The sequence below is a fragment of the Zea mays genome, chromosome 9, assembly GCF_902167145.1.
Source record: "Zea mays cultivar B73 chromosome 9, Zm-B73-REFERENCE-NAM-5.0, whole genome shotgun sequence".
In the NCBI taxonomy this organism is placed as follows: Eukaryota; Viridiplantae; Streptophyta; class Magnoliopsida; order Poales; family Poaceae; genus Zea; species Zea mays.
In genome coordinates, this window is record NC_050104.1 from 149,913,388 (window position 1) to 149,934,216 (window position 20,829).

General features: G+C 48.6%; 1 pseudogene; it reads right to left on the reverse strand.

The window, feature by feature from the left end:
• Nucleotides 1-20,089: 20,089 nt before the first annotated feature.
• LOC103640387 (uncharacterized) lies at nucleotides 20,090-20,822 on the reverse strand (annotated as a pseudogene).
• Between the last annotated feature and the right edge of the window lie 7 nt (nucleotides 20,823-20,829).

The window sequence follows — 20,829 nt, forward strand, 5'->3', positions numbered from 1 at the left end:
GGCGGGAGGCACCAAGATGGGCGCGTTCGTGAGGAGCGCCTTCAGGTTCCCGAGGGCTTCCTCGGCCTCAGGGGTCCAAGTGAAGCACTCGGCCTTCCTTAAGAGGCGGTACAGAGGCAGGCCTCTTTCGCCGAGGCGCGAGATGAAACGGCTCAGAGCGGCAAGGCATCCCGTGACCCTCTATACGCCTTTCAAGTCCTTGATGGGCCCCATGTTGGTGATGGCCGCGATTTTCTCCGGGTTGGCCTCGATGCCCCGCTCGGAGACGATGAACCCCAAGAGCATGCCTCGGGGGACCCCGAAGACACACTTCTCAGGATTGAGTTTTACGCCTTTCGCCTTGAGACATCGGAATGTCACTTCAAGGTCGGAAAGGAGGTCGGAGGCTTTCCTCGTCTTGACTACGATGTCATCGACGTAAGCCTCGACCGTTCGACCGATGTGTTTGCCGAACACGTGGTTCATGCACCTTTAGTACGTCGCACCCGCATTCCTCAAACCAAACGGCATGGTAACATAGCAGTACATGCCGAAAGGTGTGATGAAAGAAGTCGCGAGCTGGTCGGACTCTTTCATCCTGATTTGGTGATACCCTGAGTAGGCATCAAGGAAAGACAGGGTTTCGCATCCAGTAGTGGAATCCATGATTTGATCGATGCGAGGCAGAGGGTAGGGAACTTTTGGACATGCTTTGTTTAGACCAGTGTAGTCTACACACATCCGCCATTTCTCTCCTTTCTTTCTCACAAGCACAGGGTTGGCAAGCCATTCGGGATGGAATACCTCTTTGATGAACCCTGCCGCCATTAGCATGTGGATCTCCTCGCCTATGGCTCTACGCTTTTCCTCATCGAACCGGCGCAGAGGCTGCTTCACGGGTCGGGCCCCAGCTCAGATATCCAGCGAGTGCTCGGCGACATCCCTCGGTATGCCGGGCATGTCCGAGGGACTCCACGCGAAAACGTCGGCGTTTGCGCGGAGAAAGTCGACGAGCACTGCTTCCTATTTGGGGTCGAGCTCGGAGCCGATCCGGATCTGCTTGGAGGCGTCGTTGTTGGGGTCGAGAGGGACGGACTTAATCATCTCCGTTGGCTCGAAGTTGCCGGCGTGGCGCTTCACGTCTGGCGCCTCCTTAGAGAGGCTCTCCAGGTCGGCGATGAGGGCCTCAGATTCAGCGAGGGCCTCGGCGTACTCCACGCACTCCACGTCGCATTCGTACGCGTGTTGGTACGTGGGGCCGACGGTAATGACCCCGTTGGGGCCCGACATCTTGAGCTTGAGGTAGGTGTAGTTGGGGATGGCCATGAACTTGGCGTAGCGTGGCCTCCCCAGCACTGCGTGGTAGGTTCCTCGAAACCCGACCACCTCGAACGTGAGGGTCTCCCTTCGGAAGTTGGAGGGTGTCCCAAAGCAGACGGGTAGATCGAGTTGTCCGAGGGGCTGGACGCGTTTCCCGGGGATGATCCCGTGAAAAGGCGCAGCGCCTGCCCGGACCGAGGACAGATCGATCCGCAGGAGCCCGAGGGTCTCGGCGTAGATGATGTTGAGGCTGCTGCCTCCGTCCATGAGGACCTTGGTGAGCCTGACGTTGCCGATGACGGGGTCGACAACGAGCGGGTATTTCCCCGGGCTCGGCACGCGGTCGGGATGGTCGCCCTGGTCGAAGGTGATGGGCTTGTCGGACCAGTCTAGGTAGACTGGCGCCGCCACCTTTACCGAGCAGACCTCCCGACGCTCTTGCTTGCGGTGCCGAGCCGAGGCGTTCGCCACTTGCCCACCGTAGATCATGAAGCAGTCGTGGACCTCGGGGAACTCTCCTGCCTTGTGATCCTCCTTCTTATCGTCGTCGCGGGCCTGCCACCTTCCGCAGGTGGCCCGGCCTTGTGAAAGTGGCGCCGAAGCATGGCGCACTCCTCAAGGGTGTGCTTGACAGGCCCCTGATGATAGGGGCACGGCTCCTTGAGCATTTTGTCGAAGAGGTTGGCACCTCTGGGGGGTTCCGAGGGTGACGCCCAGCAAGTCTTTTGCGAGCGTGCTGGCGTCGTCCGTTTGCTTAGAGTTGGCGTGTTGCGGGGAGACGGCGCTCGTCTTCGTCTCAGACGCGAAGTCGATGCCCGACGTGTCCCCCGTTGGGGCGCCGGCGCCATCGACTCGCTCGATAGCCGACGAGGTGCCGCCTCCTGCTTGGCCTTGGTTGCCCCGCCTCCTCCTCCGTCGGCGGGGGAGGCGACGGGACAAACCTGAAAGTCGTTCTTCCGCCACGTGGGGAAGACGTTGTCGATTCCGCCGCCGGCGGGCGGGTTGTTGGCCGCCATTGTCGCTGTCGCGCGGCGGGGGAAGGAGTATCATGTCGTAGCTACCGTCGAGGGACATGAACTCAAGACTCCCGAAACGGAGCACCGTCCCGGGCTGGAAAGGTTGCTGGAGACTGCCGATCTGGAGCTTGACGGGAAGCTGTTCGTCAACACACAGCAAGCCCCTACCTGGCGCGCCAACTGTCGGTGTTTCGACCCCGGGGGGTCCCTAGACCGACGAGTAAATTGTCGTCGCGTGCCCCAGCCCAGATGGGTCGGCGCGAGACGGAGCACGAAGGGGGGAGAAAGCCGGAGGGAGACAGGCGTAAAAGGGAAAACCCACGGCCTTCGTGTTTGTCCCGCGCCTAGGTCGGGTGCGCTTGCAGTAGGGGGTTACAAGCGTCCGCGTGGGAGGGAGCGAGAGGCTTACGCGCTCGCCGTCCCGTCCTTCTCCGTGTGGCCAACCTTCTGTAAGAGGGCCCTGGATCTTCCTTTTATAGGCGTAAGGAGAGGATCCAGGTGTACAATGGGAGGTGTAGCAGTGTGCTAACGTGTCTAGCAGAGAAGAGCTAGTGCCCTAAGTACATGCCGTCGTGGCAACCGGAGAGGTTTTGGCACCCGATTCGTGTGGTGTCGTGGTCGTCGGAGGAGCGCTGGAGCCTGGCGGAAGGACAGCTGTCGGGGCTGTCGAGTCCTTGCTGACGTCTCCTTGCTTCCGTAAGGGGGCTGAGAGCACCTAGAGGGGGGTGAATGGGTGATCCTGTAAAACTTGAAACTTAACTCACAAAAACTTGATTAGGAGTTAGCACAAATAATGCCAAGTGGCTAGAGAGGAGTCTCAACAAAACACAATAAACACAAGAGATCAATCACAGAGATGGCACAGTGGTTTATCCCGTGGTTCGGCCAAGACCAACGCTTGCCTACTCCACGTTGTGGCGTCCCAACGGACGAGGATTGCAATCAATCCCTCTCAAGCGGTCCAAAGACCCACTTGAATACCACGGTGTTTTGCTTTGCTTTTCTTAATCCCGTTTGCGAGGAATCTCCACAACTTGGAGCCTCTCGCCCTTACACTTGAAGTTCACAAAGAAGCACGGAGCAAGGGAGGGATTGACAACTCACACAAGACACAAAGATCACAGCAAATACGCACACACAAGACCCAGACTTGAGCTCAAGAGACTAGCACACTAGAACAGAGCTCAAATCACTAGAATGTCAAACAAGTGCGCAGGAATGGAGTGTGAGTGATCAAGAGTGCTCAAGGAATGCTTGATGTACTCCTCCATGCGCCTAGGGGTCCCTTTTATAGCCCCAAGGCAGCTAGGAGCCGTTGAGAGCATTCCTGGAAGGCAAATCTTGCCTTCTGTCGCCTGGCGCACCGGACAGTCCGGTGCACACCGGACACTGTCCGGTGCGGATTTCTTTCCTTCTGTGGCGTAGCCGACCGTTGGCGCCTGGGAGCCGTTGGCGCACCGGACACTGTCCGGTGCACACCGGACAGTCCGGTGCCCCCATCCGACCGTTGGCTCGGCCACGTGTCTTGCGTAGATCGCGCAGCCGACCGTTGGCCCAGCCGACCGTTGGCTCACCGGACAGTCCGGTGCACACCGGACAGTCCGGTGAATTATAGTCGTACGCCGTTAAATTCTTCCCGAGAGCGGCCAGTTCGCCTGAGCCAGCCTGGCGCACCGGACACTGTCCGGTGCACCACCGGACAGTCCGGTGCTCCCAGACTGAGCAGAGTCTTGGCTGCTCGAGCCAAGACATTTCCAATTGTTCTTTTCCTGTCTCCAGCACTTAGACACAATACATTAGTCTCTAAAACAATGTACTAAGTCTGAGAAACATACCTTTTGACATGATTTGCACTTTGTCCACCACATTGCATAGATCAACACAAAGGCACTTGCGTTGGCACTCAATCACCAAAATACTTAGAAATGGCCCAAGGGCACATTTCCCTTTCAATCTCCCCCTTTTTGGTGATTTATGCCAACACAACATAAAGCAACTAGAACAAGTGCAATATCAATGCAAATGAAAACTCAAATTTGGTTTGAATCAAATTTGGCATATATGGATCATTCTTTGCCACCACTTGGTTTGTTTTTGCAAATCAAACTCAAATTTCTATCTCTAAGTCAAACACACTTGTTAAGACATGAAGAGAGTCATTCCAATAGAAATTGATTCAAGATTTCAAAAACTCCCCTTTTTCCCATAATCAACACTTCTCCCCACAAGAAGCCAACTTTTGACAAGAGAGACAATAAAAGAGTTTTGACAAATCAAAAGCTCTATTCTACTATTTTCAAAATCTCTCAAGTGGTAGCTTATCCATTTATTGCTTTAGCCTTATTTTCTCCCCCTTTGGCATCAAGCACCAAAACGGGATCAATCTTGGCCCTTAAACCCCATTGCCTCACCAAAATCTTCAAATAAGATTACAAAGGCAATAAGGTCATAAAGATGAACTTGGAATAAGTTACCCTCTCATCGGAGTGCAGTGGAAGTCTTGCATGGTCCAAGTCCACCTTTTCCCTTTCATTCCTCCTTTGAGACTAAATCAAGCAAACTCAAGCACATGGTTAGTCTCAAAGGGTCAAGTTGTAACACATCTCCCCCTAAACATGTGCATCACTTTGCAACAGACTTGTGAGGTCCAGGGAGTGTTTGTACAACTTGAGCACCATAATTAAGCAACAAAATGCATAAGGAACATGATCAAAGACATAAACACATGTATGCTATAAATCAATCCAAGTTCTGCGAATCTAAGACATTTAGCTCACTACGCAACCTGCAAAAGGTCTTCTCATCTAGAGGCTTGGTAAAGATATCGGCTAGCTGGTTCTCGGTGCTAACATGAAACACTTCGATATCTCCCTTTTGCTGGTGGTCTCTCAAAAAGTGATGTCGGATGTCTATGTGCTTTGTGCGGCTGTGTTCAACAGGATTTTCCGCCATGCGGATAGCACTCTCATTATCACATAGGAGTGGGACTTTGCTCAGATTGTAGCCAAAGTCCCTAAGGGTTTGCCTCATCCAAAGTAGTTGCGCGCAACACTGACCTGCGGCAACGTACTCGGCCTCAGCGGTGGATAGGGCAACAGAGGTTTGTTTCTTAGAATTCCATGACACCAGGGACCTTCCTAAGAATTGGCACGTCCCCGATGTACTCTTCCTGTCCACCTTACATCCAGCATAGTCGGAATCTGAATATCCAATTAAGTCAAAGGTAGATCCCTTTGGATACCAGAGCCCGAAGCAAGGCGTAGCAACTAAATATCTAAGGATTCGCTTCACCGCCACTAAGTGACACTCCTTAGGATCGGATTGAAATCTAGCACACATGCATACGCTAAGCATAATATCCGGTCTACTAGCACATAAATAAAGTAAAGACCCTATCATTGACTGGTATGCCTTTTGATCAACGGACTTACCTCCTTTGTTGAGGTCGGTGTGTCCGTCGGTCCCCATCGGAGTCTTTGCGGGTTTGGCGTCCTTCATCCCAAACCGCTTCAACAAGTCTTGTGTGTACTTCGTTTGAGAGATGAAGGTGCCATCCTTGAGTTGCTTCACTTGGAACCCAAGGAAGTAGTTCAACTCGCCCATCATCGACATCTCGAATTTCTGCGTCATTACCCTGCTAAACTCTTCACAAGAATTTTTATTAGTAGAACCAAATATTATGTCATCGACATAAATTTGGCATACAAAAAGATCACTGTCACAAGTCTTAGTGAACAGAGTTGGATCGGCTTTCCCAACCTTGAAAGATTAGCAATTAGAAAGTCTCTAAGGCATTCATACCATGCTCTTGGGGCTTGCTTAAGTCCATAGAGCGCCTTAGAGAGCTTACACACGTGGTCGGGGTACCGTTCATCCTCGAAGCCAGGGGGTTGCTCTACGTACACCTCCTCCTTGATTGGCCCATTGAGGAAAGCGCTCTTCACATCCATTTGGAACAACCTGACAGAATGGTGAGCGGCATATGCTAGCAAAATACGAATGGACTCTAGCCTAGCCACAGGAGCAAAAGTCTCCTCAAAGTCCAAACCTGCGACTTGGGCATAACCTTTTGCCACAAGTCGAGCCTTGTTCCTCGTCACCACTCCGTGCTCGTCTTGTTTGTTGTGGAACACCCACTTGGTTCCCACAACATTTTGCTTAGGACGAGGCACCAGTGTCCAAACTTCATTCCTCTTGAAGTTGTTGAGCTCCTCTTGCATGGCCAACACCCAGTCCGGATCTAGCAGGGCCTCCTCTACCCTGAAAGGCTCAATAGAAGAGACAAAGGAGTAATGCTCACAAAAATTAACTAATCGAGACCGAGTAGTTACTCCTTTGCTTATGTCACCCAAAATCTGATCGACGGGATGATCCCTTTGAATCATCGCCCGGACTTGAGTTGGAGGTGCCGGTTGTGCTTCTTCCTCCATTACTTGATCATCTTGTGCTCCCCCTTGATCATACGCCTCCTTTTGATGAACCTGTTCATCTTCTTGAGTTGGGGAATGCACCATTGTTGAGGAAGAAGGTTGATCTTGCTCCTTTTGTTCCTGTGGTCGTACATCACCAAACACCATGGTTCGTATAGCGGCCGTCGGAACATCTTCTTCATCTACATCATCAAGATCAACAACTTGCTCTCTTGGAGAGCCATTAGTTTCATCAAATACAACGTCGCTAGAGACTTCAACCAAACCCGATGATTTGTTGAAGACTCTATACGCCTTTGTATTTGAGTCATAACCTAACAAAAACCCTTCTACAGCTTTGGGAGCAAACTTAGAATTTATACCCTTCTTCACTAGAATGTAGCATTTGCTCCCAAATACACGAAAGTAAGATACATTGGGTTTGTTACCGGTTAGAAGCTCATATGACGTCTTCTTGAGGAGACGATGAAGGTATACCCTCTTGATAGCGTGGCAGGCCGTGTTCACGGCTTCCGACCAAAAACACTCGGGGGTCTTGAACTCTCCAAGCATCGTCCTCGCCATATCGATGAGCGTCCTGTTCTTCCTCTCTACCACACCATTTTGTTGTGGTGTGTAGGGAGCGGAGAACTCGTGCTTGATCCCTTCCTCCTCAAGAAACTCCTCCTCTTGAAGGTTCTTGAATTCGGACCCGTTGTCGCTTCTTATCTTCTTCACTTTGAGCTCAAACTCATTTTGAGCTCTCCTTAGGAAGCGCTTGAGGGTCCCTTGGGTTTCAGACTTATCCTGCAAAAAGAACACCCAAGTGAAGCGGGAAAAGTCATCAACAATAACTAAACCATACTTACTTCCTCCTATGCTTAGATAGGCGACGGGTCCGAAGAGGTCCATATGTAGCAGCTCCAGGGGTCTTGATGTGGTCATCACATTCTTGCTGTGATGCGCTCCTCCCACTTGTTTACCTGCTTGACAAGCTGCACAAGGTCTATCTTTTTCGAATTGCACATTAATTAAACCTATCACGTGTTCTCCCTTTAGAAGCTTGTGAAGGTTCTTCATCCCCACATGTGCTAAGCGGCGATGCCATAGCCAGCCCATGCTAGTCTTAGCAATTAAACATGCATCTAGACCGGCCTCCTCTTTTGCAAAATCAACTAAGTAGAGTTTGTCGTCTAATACACCTTTAAAAGCTAGTGAACCATCACTTCTTCTAAAGACAGACACATCTACATTTGTGAATAGACAATTATATCCCATATTGCATAATTGACTAACAGATAACAAATTATATCCAAGAGACTCAACTAAAAACACATTAGATATAGAGTGCTCATTTGATATTGCAATTTTGCCTAAACCTTTCACCTTGCCTTGATTCCCATCACCGAATATAATTGAATCTTGGGAATCCTTGTTCTTGACGTAGGAGGTAAACAACTTCTTGTCCCCCGTCATGTGGTTTGTGCATCCGCTGTCGATAATCCAGCTTGAACCCCCGGATGCATAAGCCTGCAAGGCAAATTTAGGCTTGGGTCTTAGGTACCCAACTCTTGTTGGGTCCTACAAGGTTAGTCACAATTGTCTTAGGGACCCAAATGCAAGTTTTATCTCCCTTGCATTTTGCCCCTAATTTTCTAGCAACTATCTTCCTATCTTTTCTACAAATAGCAAAGGAAGCATTTAAAGCATGATATATTGTAGAAGGACCATCCATAACTTTCCTAGAAACATGAACAATATTCTTTCTAGGCACATGATGAACATAACTCCTAGACATATCTCTATCATGCATATAAGAAGAACTAGGAGCAAACATAGCATGTGAATCATAAGTATGTGAATCATAACTTCTATAGTCATTTCTAGCATGTCTCCTATTATGATACATAAAAGCATGGTTCTTTTTAGTACTACTTGCCATAGGAGCCTTCCCTTTCTCCTTGGCGGGGATGGGAACCTTATGTCTTGTTAAGTTCTTGGCTTCCCTCTTGAAGCCAAGTCCATCCTTAATTGAGGGGTGTCTACCAATCGTGTAGGCATCCCTCGCAAATTTTAGCTTATCAAATTCGCTCTTGCTAGTCTTAAGTTGAGCATTAAGACTAGTCAATTCATCATTAAGTTTGGAAATTGAAACTAGGTATTCACTACAAGCATTAATGTCAAAATCTTTACACCTATTACAAGTTGCAACAATTTCTACACAAGATGTTGATTTACTAGCTATTTCTAACTTAGCATTCAAATCATCATTAATGCTCCTTAAGTTAGAAATTGTCTCATGGCAAGAAGATAATTCACAAGAAAGCATTTCATTTCTTTTAATTTCTAGAGCATGAGATTTTTGTGCTTCTACAAATTTGTCATGTTCTTCATACAACAAATCCTCTTGCTTTTCTAAAAGCCTATTCTTATCATTCAAGGCATCAATCAATTCATTAATTTTATCTACCTTGGTTCTATCTAGGCCCTTAAATAAACATGAATAATCTATTTCATCCTCATCACTAGATTCGTCCTCACTTGAAGAAGCATAAGTAGAGTTTCGAGTACATACCTTCTTCTCCCTTGCCATAAGGCATGTGTGACGCTCGTTGGGGAATAGGGATGACTTGTTGAAGGCGGTGGCGGCGAGTCCTTCATTGTCGAAGTCGGAAGAGGAGCAATCCGAATCCCACTCCTTGCCTAGATGCGCCTCGCCCTTTGCCTTCTTATAGTTCTTCTTCTTCTCCCTCTTGTTCCCTTGATCCTGATCACTATCATTGTCGGGACAGTTAGCAATAAAATGACCAAGCTTACCACATTTGAAGCATGAGTGCTTCCCCTTTGTCTTGGTCTTGCTTGGCTGCCCCTTGCGACCTTTTAGCGCCGTCTTGAATCTCTTGATGATGAGAGCCATCTCTTCATCATTAAGTCCGGCTGCCTCAATTTGTGCCACCTTGCTAGGTAGCGTCTCCTTGCTTCTTGTTGCCTTGAGAGCAAGAGGTTGAGGCTCATTGATTGGACCATTCAATGTGTCGTCCACGTATCTTGCTTCCTTGATCATCATTCGCCCGCTCACGAACTTTTCAAGTATCTCCTCGGGCGTCATCTTGGTGTACCTAGGATTCTCATGAATATTGTTTACAAGATGAGGATCAAGGACAGTAAAAGACCTTAGCATTAGGCGGACGACGTCGTGGTCCGTCCATCGCGTGCTTCCATAGCTTCTTATCTTGTTGACAAGGGTCTTGAGCCGGTTGTACGTTTGGGTTGGCTCTTCTCCCCTTATCATAGCGAATCTCCCGAGTTCGCCCTCCACCAACTCCATCTTGGTGAGCATTGTGACGTCATTCCCCTCATGAGAGATCTTGAGGGTGTCCCAAATTTGCTTGGCGTTATCCAAGCCGCTCACTTTGTGGTATTCATCCCTGCACAATGAAGCTAGAAGAACAGTAGTAGCTTGTGCATTTTTATGAATTTGCTCATTAATGAACATGGGACTATCCGTACTATCAAAGTGCATTCCACTCTCTACAATCTCCCATATACTAGGATGGAGAGAGAACAAGTGACTACGCATTTTGTGACTCCAAAATCCGTAGTCCTCTCCATCAAAATGAGGAGGTTTACCAAGTGGAATAGATAATAAATGAGCATTTGTACTTTGAGGAATACGAGAGTAATTAAAAGAAAAGTTCGAATTGACCGTTTTCTTTTTCTCGTAGTCGTCGTCGTCCTTTTGGGAAGAGGAAGATTCGTCGCTGTCGTAGTAGACGATCTCCTTGATGCGCCTTGTCTCCTTCTTCTTCCCGTCTTTGCGCTTGTGGCCCGAGCCCGAGTCGGTAGGCTTGTCATCCTTTGGCTCGTTGAAGATAGACTCCTTCTCGTTGTTGTTGACCACCATCCCCTTTCCCTTAGGATCCATCTCTTCGGGCGATTAGTCCCTTCTTGAAGAGAACAGCTCTGATACCAATTGAGAGCACCTAGAGGGGGGTGAATAGGTGATCCTGTAAAACTTGAAACTTAACTCACAAAAACTTGATTAGGAGTTAGCACAAATAATGCCAAGTGGCTAGAGAGGAGTCTCAACAAAACACAATAACCACAAGAGATCAATCACAGAGATGGCACAGTGGTTTATCCCGTGGTTCGGCCAAGACCAACGCTTGCCTACTCCACGTTGTGGCGTCCCAACGGACGAGGATTGCAATCAACCCCTCTCAAGCGGTCCAAAGACCCACTTGAATACCACGGTGTTTTTCTTTGCTTTTCTTAATCCCGTTTGCGAGGAATCTCCACAACTTGGAGCCTCTCGCCCTTACACTTGAAGTTCACAAAGAAGCACGGAGCAAGGGAGGGATTGACAACTCACACAAGACACAAAGATCACAGCAAATACGCACACACAAGACCCAGACTTAAGCTCGAAAGACTAGCACACTAGAACGGAGCTCAAATCACTAGAATGCTTGATCAAGAGTCAAACAAGTGCGCAGGAATGGAGTGTGAGTGATCAAGAGTGCTCAAGGAATGCTTGATGTACTCCTCCATGCGCCTAGGGGGTCCCTTTTATAGCCCCAAGGCAGCTAGGAGCCGTTGAGAGCATTCCTGGAAGGCAAATCTTGCCTTCTGTCGCCTGACACACCGGACAGTCCGGTGCGGATTTCTTTCCTTCTGTGGCGTAGCCGACCATTGGCGCCTGGGAGCCGTTGGTGCACCGGACACTGTCCGGTGCACACCGGACAGTCCGGTGCCCCCATCCGACCGTTGGCTCGGCCATGTGTCTTGCGTAGATCGCGCAGCCGACCGTTGGCCCGACCGGCCGTTGGCTCACCGGACAGTCCGGTGCACACCGGACAGTCCGGTGAATTATAGCCGTACGCCGTTAAATTCTTCCCGAGAGCGGCCAGTTCGCCTGAGCCAGCCTGGCGCACCGGACACTGTCTGGTGCACCACCGGACAGTCCGGTGCTCCCAGACTGAGCAGAGTCTTGGCTGCTCGAGCCAAGACATTTCCAATTGTTCTTTTCCTGTCTCCAGCACTTAGACACAATATATTAGTCTCTAAAACAATGTACTAAGTCTGAGAAACATACCTTTTGACATGATTTGCACTTTGTCCACCACATTGCATAGATCAACACAAAGGCACTTGCGTTGGCACTCAATCACCAAAATACTTAGAAATGGCCCAAGGGCACATTTCCCTTTCAGAGCCGCCGTCGTCATGGAGCATGCGGGGCGCCATCATTACTTGTTTACCGGGGCGAGCCAGATGGGACGCCGGTCTTGTTCCCAGTAGCCCGAGTTAGCTTGGGGTAGGGTAATGATGGCGCCTCCTGTGACGTGGTCGGTCCGAGCCCTGGGTTGGGCGAGGTGGAGGCTCCTCCGAGGTCGTGGTCGAGTCTGTCTTCCGAGGCCGAGGTCGAGTCCGAGCCCCTGGGTTGGGCGAGGCGGAGACCGTCGGCTGAGGCCAGGGCTGAGTCCGAGCCCTAGGGTCGGGCGAGGCGGAGTTCGTCGTCTTCCGAGACCGAGCCCGAGTCCGAGCCCTGGGATCGGGCGAGGCGGAGTTCGTCGTCTTCCGCGGTTGAGCCCGAGTCCGAGCCCTGGGGTCGGGCGATGCGGAGTTCGTCGTCTTCTGGGGCCGAGCCCGAGTCCGAGCCCTGGGGTCGGGCGATGCGGAGTTCGTCGTCTTTCGGGGCCGAGCCCGAGTCCGAGCCCTGGGATCGGGCGAGGCGGAGTTCGTCGTCTTCCGGGGCTGAGCCTGAGTTCGAGCCCTAGGGTCGGGCGATGCGGAGTTCGTCGTCTTCCGGGGCTGAGCCCGAGTCCGAGCCCTGGGGTCGGGCGATGCGGAGTTTCCTATGGTGCCTGAGGCCGGACTTGGCCGCTGTCAGCCTCACTCTATCGAGTGGCACAGCAGTCGGAGCGGCGCAGGCGGCCCTGTCCTCTTGTCGGGCCGGTCAGTGGAGCGGCGAAGTGACTGCGGTCACTTCGGCTCTGTTGACTGAAGGGCGTGCGTCAGGATAAGGTGTCTGGTCACCTTTGCATTAAATGCTCCTGCGATACGGTCGGTCAGCGTGGCGACTTGGCCAAGGTTGCTTCTTGGCGAAGACTGGGCCTCGGGCAAACCGAAAGTGTGTCCGTTGCTGGAGGGGGTCCTCGGGCGAGATGTAAATCCTCCGGGGTCGGCCGCCCTTGTCCGAGGCTGGGCTCGGGCGAGGCGAGATCGTGTCCCTTGAGTGGACCGAGCCTTGACTTAATCGCACCCATCAGGCCTTTGCAGCTTTGTGCTGATGGGGGTTACCAGCTGAGATTAGGAGTCTTGGGGGTACCCCTAATTATGGTCCCCGACAATACCGCCAGCCACAAACTTGTCAGGCAAAGGACAAGGAAAAAGTTCGAGTTCCTTAGCTAGTGCCTGAAACTCATGAGCGGATGAGCCTGTTCCACTACAGATCGGTTCTCAACCATCTTGTAATCATACAGCTGCTCCATGAGATACAGCTCGCTACCAGCGTCAGTTACTCCAAACTTTCCAACAAGTGCATCCCACAGCTCTTTCCCTGTAGGAAGGATGATATAGCTTTTCTGGAATTTTGTATCAAGTGCGCTAATTACTGCTCCTCGAAAGAGGTTGTCTTCAGCCTTAAACTTAGCCTCATCCTCAGGAGGTAAGTTGACAGGCTTGCCCTCAGCGGCATGAAAACAAGACATTGCAGTAAGCTACAATTCCATTTTAGCTTTCCAGATCAAGAAGTTTTTACCATCAAAAGGATCAGGCTTTAGCACAGCAGCAAAACCTCTGACAGAAAAATGCCTAACATTAGGTTTTTGGATTGTTAGAAATATAGGCATTTTTCGTATCATTTTAATTCCATAAATTAACATTATGATGATGACATATATCAAATAATTAATCATAGAAATCATGATCTCAAATATATCCATAACAATATGGATTATGAGAACACAAAAGCATATGAATCATATAAATCATATAAATATGATAAGCATATAAACTGACTGAACAATTGAAAATAAACAGATAGAAACATAAACAACATGACTGTAAAATTAAAACAAACAGATTTAACATATTGTAATAAGACAGAACAGATAAGATAAAATCATTGCTACATATGAAACAGCACAGATGAATATATGTAATCTGCAAAACGCAAAACTTTAAGAACTTAAATTGATCATACCCTCTCATGCGCTCGGATGTTCCAGATCCTTGTCCAGCTTCCCTTGTCATGTCGCCAGAAAGAAGATGTTTTAGGCAGTCGCGTAGACGCTCCCCAAAAAACTCGAACGATAAGGGCTTCGGAGGCACCTGCCCTCTCGCTTCTCTGTGTGCGCAGAGTCACGAGATGGAAATACTCTCACTTGCGGCTGGGCTGTGACTCTGAAATGGTTCTGTTCTTGTGTACCAAGTGCGGTTAGTGAGTGCTAAAAATTAACACAACCACACCACGCCTGCCTGCCTCGCCTCGCCTCGCCACGCCACGCCACGCCACGCCCGGCCCGGCCGGCGGCGGCGAGCGCGCGCGTGTGTGGCACGCCCTTGTCCATTTCTTGACTTCTCAAGTTAGGTGGAATAATTCCCACCATATAAGTCAAGCCAAAAGACCCTTGGACTTCCAATATGGTACTATTGGTATTCTCCACCATTACACACCATAGAGTTTATTCAATAAATGGGCCAAGCCCATAAAAGATCCAACATTTGTTTTACCGAGGTTTGGCCCTCGAAGGCCTAGTCCCCGTTGAGGAGTCCATTAAGGACGGGTCTCTTTCAACCCTTTCCCTCTCTCCACCGATCACCAAGACCGGCGAGCTCTTCTTCTTCTCAAGGTCACTTAAGACCCCACAAGGATCATCACACACTTAGGTGTCTCTTGCTAGCTTTACAAGCCTCCAAAACTTTGGAGGAAGTTCAATGGGAGTCAAAACTCCACGCACAAATGAACACAAGATGTAGCCCACACTTTCTCTCAATGAATCTCACAAGTCACTAGTGCTAAACTCACACGAATAGCTCTCTTTTGCTTGCTCTCCTTTTTGTGGCACTTGTGTAGGTTGAAGTGGTCTAAATCATGTGTATAGGATGGATCAATGAATAGAGGTGGTTGGGAGGGCTTGGATATGTCAACTATATGACTTGGAATGTTGCTTAGGCTCCCACTCCTTGAAGTGGCCGGTTGGGGTGGTATTTATAGCCACCAACCAAATTGTAGCCGTTGGAGAAGGCTGCTGGCGATGGGCGCACCGAACAGTCCGGTGCGCCATCGGACAGTGTCCGGTGCGCCACCGGATAGTGTCCGGTGCGCCGCCACATCACCCTGTTGTTAGGGCTTGGAGCTGGTCGACCGTTGGAGGCTTTGTCCTCATGCGGCACCGGACAGTCCGGTGCCCCTCTGACCTTCTGCTCTGACTTCTGACGCGACGCTGTGCTGTATTGTTTATCCGTCAGAGTCGACCGTTGCGCGTAGATAGTCGTTGCTCCGCTGGTGCACCAGACAGTCTGGTGCCACACCGAACAGTCCGGTGAATTATAGCGGAGCTGCGCCTGGAAAACCCGAAGCTGAGGAGTTTGAGTTGATTCACCCTGGTGCACCGGACACTGTCCGGTGCGTCTGACCAGGGCACACTTCGGTTTCCTTTTTGCTCATTTCTTTTGAAGCCTAGCTTGTTCTTTTTGATGGTTTGTGTTGAACCTTAGGCATTGGTAGAATGTATAATCTAGAGCAAACTAGTTAGTCCAATTATTTGTGTTGGGCAATTCAACCACCAAAATTATTTAGAAAAATATTTGACCCTATTTCCCTTTCACGAATCCCTAACATATTTGGGTGCTACACAAAGCAACATATTTGGGTGCTACACAAAGCATTGGCGGGCGCGAACTAGGTAGTCAACTCCTTACCTCCGATTAGGGTGGTGGCAGTTCGATCCACATGACACGGTGGAACCACGGCGGCGATTGAGTGACGACGGGAAATCGGTGGTGCTCTAGTGGCAGATTTCGCCCGAGGAGGCCTCGGCTAGCATCGGTAGGATCCCACGATCACCCTGGTGCTTCGCTACAGTCGTGCTACCATTAGGGATGGCAACGGGGAATTCCCCGTCGGGTTTTAGCTCCCCAAACCCGTCCCCGTGACAAAAAAATTTCCCCGCGGGGATCCCCACGAACGCTTGCGGGGAACATTTCTTCCCCATCCCCGTTCCCCGCGGGGATAAATCCCCGTCGGGGATCCCCATCCCCGCTTAAATTATAATTAAATCATACTTCATTTGTTATTAATGTAAAATATTGTCACTTATACACATTGTTAGATGTAAAATTCATTATGTGCACATTAAAATTAATGTATTTGTACAACGGGTGATCTCTTGACAAGGTAATTCTTTACTTTTATCATTAACTATTACATCAAAACATTGTCACATGTAAGTTTAACGGGTCCCCACGGGGAACGGGGATGGGGAATGCTTCCCCATCCCCGTCCCCGTTTACCCGTCGGGGGAGAACTTTTCCCCATTTACATCCCCGTGGGGGAAGAAACTTCCCCATCCCCATCCCCTAATAAAGGAATTCCCCGCGGGGAATCGGGGATCGGGTCCCCATTGCCATCTCTAGCTACCATCGTGACATGAATTGAGCCGGCAATGAGACTCCATCATCTCGGTACGCGGCTGTGATTTGCTGGTTTGGTCTGACGAGGGAAGGGAACGAAGGCCCGGGTTTTATAGGTCCATGGACCATGGGGTTGAGTCCACGCGACGGGTTTTGCTAGACACGCGGAGGTCATGGGGAAATCCCAACCACTCGGGTGGAATTGGTGTCCACCGAAAACGGAAGCAAAGTCCAGGCGTATTCATGAGATTGAAAACCATTCTGACGGAGTGGTCCCACCAGTTAGTGTGTAAAGGGTGAAGCGTGAAGGAGTCAAGCCGCCCGAGGTGTGGATGGGAGGTGGGCTGCGCGACCGAGCGCGCACGCGACGGGGCAACTAGGCTGGCAGGGAAAATGTAAGTGGGTTGACCATCAGGAGATTCGGCCCAAGGTGAGTGTCATTTTCCTTTTTCTTTTTCTTTTTCTATTTTTTGTTTCCTTTTGTTTTGTATTTTCAAGTTTTAGTGTTCAACAAACTTTCAAGTTCAGATCAAGGTATGAATGTCAAACTCAAAGATGCACAAGCACAATCCCAACACCATGCATATTAAATGTTTTATCTATTTACTATTTTATTTTTGAAAATGCTTTTAAATAAGTAGTGCATACATATAAATGATATATCTTAATAAAATATCGCTCTATGTGTATAGTTTACTTGAATGTGAATTAATATTCATTAATTATCTATATACTACTCTATTAAAAAGCTAATGTCCGCACTGACACTCTAGACCCGCCCCACGTGCCCCGATTGATTCTCCCGCCCCATGCGCCCCGCCTCGGCGCCGTGCCATGTGGGCTCCACACCCAACACCCGCGTAGCTCTCTCGCCCGTGTAGACATCCCAACATCTGACCCGACCCGACCCGCGTAGCTACCACACCGCACAAAAAAAGTGTAAAGCGAGCACTCGAACCCACGCCTACTGCTCTAGAAATTTGGGACTAACCAACAGGCCACACGTGCCTCAGTGTTTAAAAATAAACGATAATTATATTTGAATAAATATTTCAACACCTATTTATATGATATATAACAATCGTAGCAAAGTATGGACAATTGGCTAGTTTAATTTTAGGGAATGTTAGTATCTAATCAAGGGTAGCTTTAATTCAAGTATTTTTAAAGTATTTCTAATCATATAGTTTCATGAGAGGAATAATCCCGTTTAGCAAATGGATTGAAAGACTTTCTATTATTATGTTTTTATTCTAGCTTAAATTCCAGTTTCAAAAGTTTTAGATTCTATATTTGACTAACAACATTTTAGTAGTGACAACCATTTATTTTAGAAGAAAAATAATAACTTTAATAATGAGGAACTCATATTAAAATATATCTTCATTCTTAGTCTTTTGGAGAGATTTTTTTATAAAACTCAAAATAGAACTTTGAGGTGTTACACATGAGAAATCGACGAAGAGTTTTTTGTATTCTTACCAAGAAAATCAAGATTAAGAGTCGATTTTTTACACTCTTAGAGATGTTCTTACTAGCTACTACTTCGACCGTTCCTTCCAAATTATATCTCGCTTTAAGTTCATTATAGGCCAAATTTGTCTAGATTTGACAAGCTTTATCAAAAGGACATCACATATCAGATTGAAATATGTTATGATGGCTGATTGTTTGAACTTGTAACAACAGTTTTTAAAAAACTTGGTAATAAAGTCAGATATATTTGAAATCATAGAGTTTCAATGTGAGTCTCTTAGGTTTCTACACATAGTTTCTCACAACTTTCTCCAAACATTCTAAAATTTTTATCACAGCCTGTACATATGATATCATGACACGTGGACAAGTTTCATGATTTTCTGACTTTGTTTGTGTTTTATACAATTTTTAAACATGTGGATGGCAAGTTCACGGCCATGTTTAGTGAGCATGTTACTCAAAGTTTCCGGTACGCTTCTGGAATCGGTCGTAACTTATGCTAGTAACATGAATATCATTTTTCATGCACGTTTTTCCAAGTTTCGAGTGACCTGCAGTTCAAATTTGAATTTTCTAAAGAAATTCAAATAAACGAACTAAATCTACTAACGATTGAAAACTCTGTTATAATTGTCCACAAATGATACATGTAGGTCTACATAGTGTAGGAACATACCACAAAAAGTTTAGAAGACAAAATAAAAAAAATAAAAATATACTTTGTCGAGTGTCTAAAGAAAACACTCGGCAAAGAGAACTTTGCCGAGTGCCAAATAGTGGGCACTCGGTAAAGAAGACTCTTTGTCGAGCGCCAACCATTGGCTCTCGGCAAAGACTGACGGTCGTCAGCTTTGGGACGACCGCTGACGATCCTTTACCGAGCGCCCCTTTGCCGAGTGTTTGACGCTCGGCAAACTTGTCTTTGCCGAGTGGGGTCATGTGCCGAGTGTCCAGCACTCAGTAAAGAGACTCTTTGCCGAGAGCCTAACTTTACCGAGTGCGGCTCTCGGCAAAGCCTCGGATTCCGGTAGTGTAGGATAAAGCTAAAGCGCATTATAATTTGGGAGAAAGTTTTGGTAGAACCATATATGCCACCACTATAGGAAATGGACATTAGTCCCGCGCCACGGTACTTCACTACATTTTTTTACGTATTTATGTTATTGTCTTGGTTTTACTCGAAGTCAAATATTTATATTTTAAACCATATATCTTAAAAATATAAAATTTTAAAATAAGATTTATGCTTTTAGATTTACTATAAAATACTTTTATAACATGTAAATTCGTATGTTATGAAATTACAAGGATTTTTAAAATAGATGGTCAATGATTATGATGATTGACTTAGGATAAAACTAATGTGTCATGTACAAAACAGAGGTATGCAAGCCATCTATATCATTTTAATTTAATTTAATTTAATTTTTTAATTCATCTAGCAATGTTTGGGATATCTTCTGTCTTCTTGGTAAATTGAAAAGGAGTATAGGTTAAAAAACATGCCAAATAGATGTTATCAACGTTAGAGGGCGCCATAAGAGTATCTTCACTAGTTCCAAGAAGTCCCTAAAACTAATTTAGTGTGTTATTAACAAAATCATGCTCCAACAATTTCTTAGATGAGGTCTTTCAAATATATCAACTTCCTCAATATTCCTATTTAATCCTCAGACTTAGAGGGCTGTTTAGCATTCCCAATAATCTATTTCGCCGTAAAATTACTTGTCCGCTATCGAATTTGTGCTCATGTACAAGTGATACACTTTGAATAATTTGAGTTACGGAAAGGATCATCATTCTCATTTGACAATACTGAAGATGATATATAAAAAATAGAAAATATTCAATCATGATTCGCATGAACGGAAATAATAATAAATAGAAGAATAATGATTATTGAACTTCATCGTACAAATGAGATCGAATTTAAAGTTGCAAGTAATAATTAGAAAAGTTGAGTTAATATAATTTAAAAATATTTGAACAACCTAAGAATTTAAAACTATTGAAAGCTAAAGTTGTTTTGGTTCCTAATCTCTACTACTCTATAAGACACTAACGAGGGCGTCCACCACCACCGTGGCTCCGCTCCCGTGATTCGCGTGCCCCGCCTGCTCCCGCATCCGTCATAGCGATGCCCGCCCGTGCGCCCGCCCCGTCCCCGTGACGCACGCCGCGGTACCCCCGCCCGCTCGTGATGCCCCAGCATCGCTGGACTTGGGCGTCTGCATGTCGTGCTATCGCCTACCCCATCCGTGCGTGATGCTCGCGGTCGTCGCCTCCGCTTCCACGCGACCCACGGTGAAATCCTGGAGCCGCACCTCGGCGTCGGTGGCGGAGGAGGACGGGCCTGCGAAGGACAGCATGGTCGGGCCAGGGTCCGTCGCCGCCGCGCTCCACGACGGAGACCCGAAAGCCGCTGCCCAGTCCATGCCGCCGCCGGCCAAGAAGGAAAGGAGCACCTCCGCCCTCCAAGCCCCAAATCTGGCCGTCGAGCGCGGGCTCCGGTGCCCCCGCGCGCCCAGCCTCCTCCGACGAAGAGGAGGCGGCGCCCGTCGGCGGCAACCCTAGCTCATCGTCTGAGGCCTCGAGTAGGAAGCCCAGCTCTGGCTGCTGCCCCGATGCCGGCGCCGGCGTCTCCGCGGCCTCGTCGAAGCTGGCTATCTCCTCCTACAGGCTCCGCATGACCGACGGTAGGTCGCCGACCGCGGCCGTGTCGGTGTCGTCATCCAGCATGTCGAGCAGGTCCTGCGGCCGCAGCCTCTTGGCGTCGGCCTGCGGCGAGCCCTCCTCTCCGCAGCCTCCGGCGGCGAGGTCGGCCGCCTCCCGCGTCCGCTTGTGAGAAGAGTTCTCCATGGAACGAGCTCAGAGGAAAGGGGGATGACTTGATTTTTTTCTCTCTCTCTATTTCCTTGCTCCTCCTTCTCGCTGCGTTCGCGTACGCCGAGCAAGGCAAGGCACGAGCCAGCCAGGCGAGCGAGACG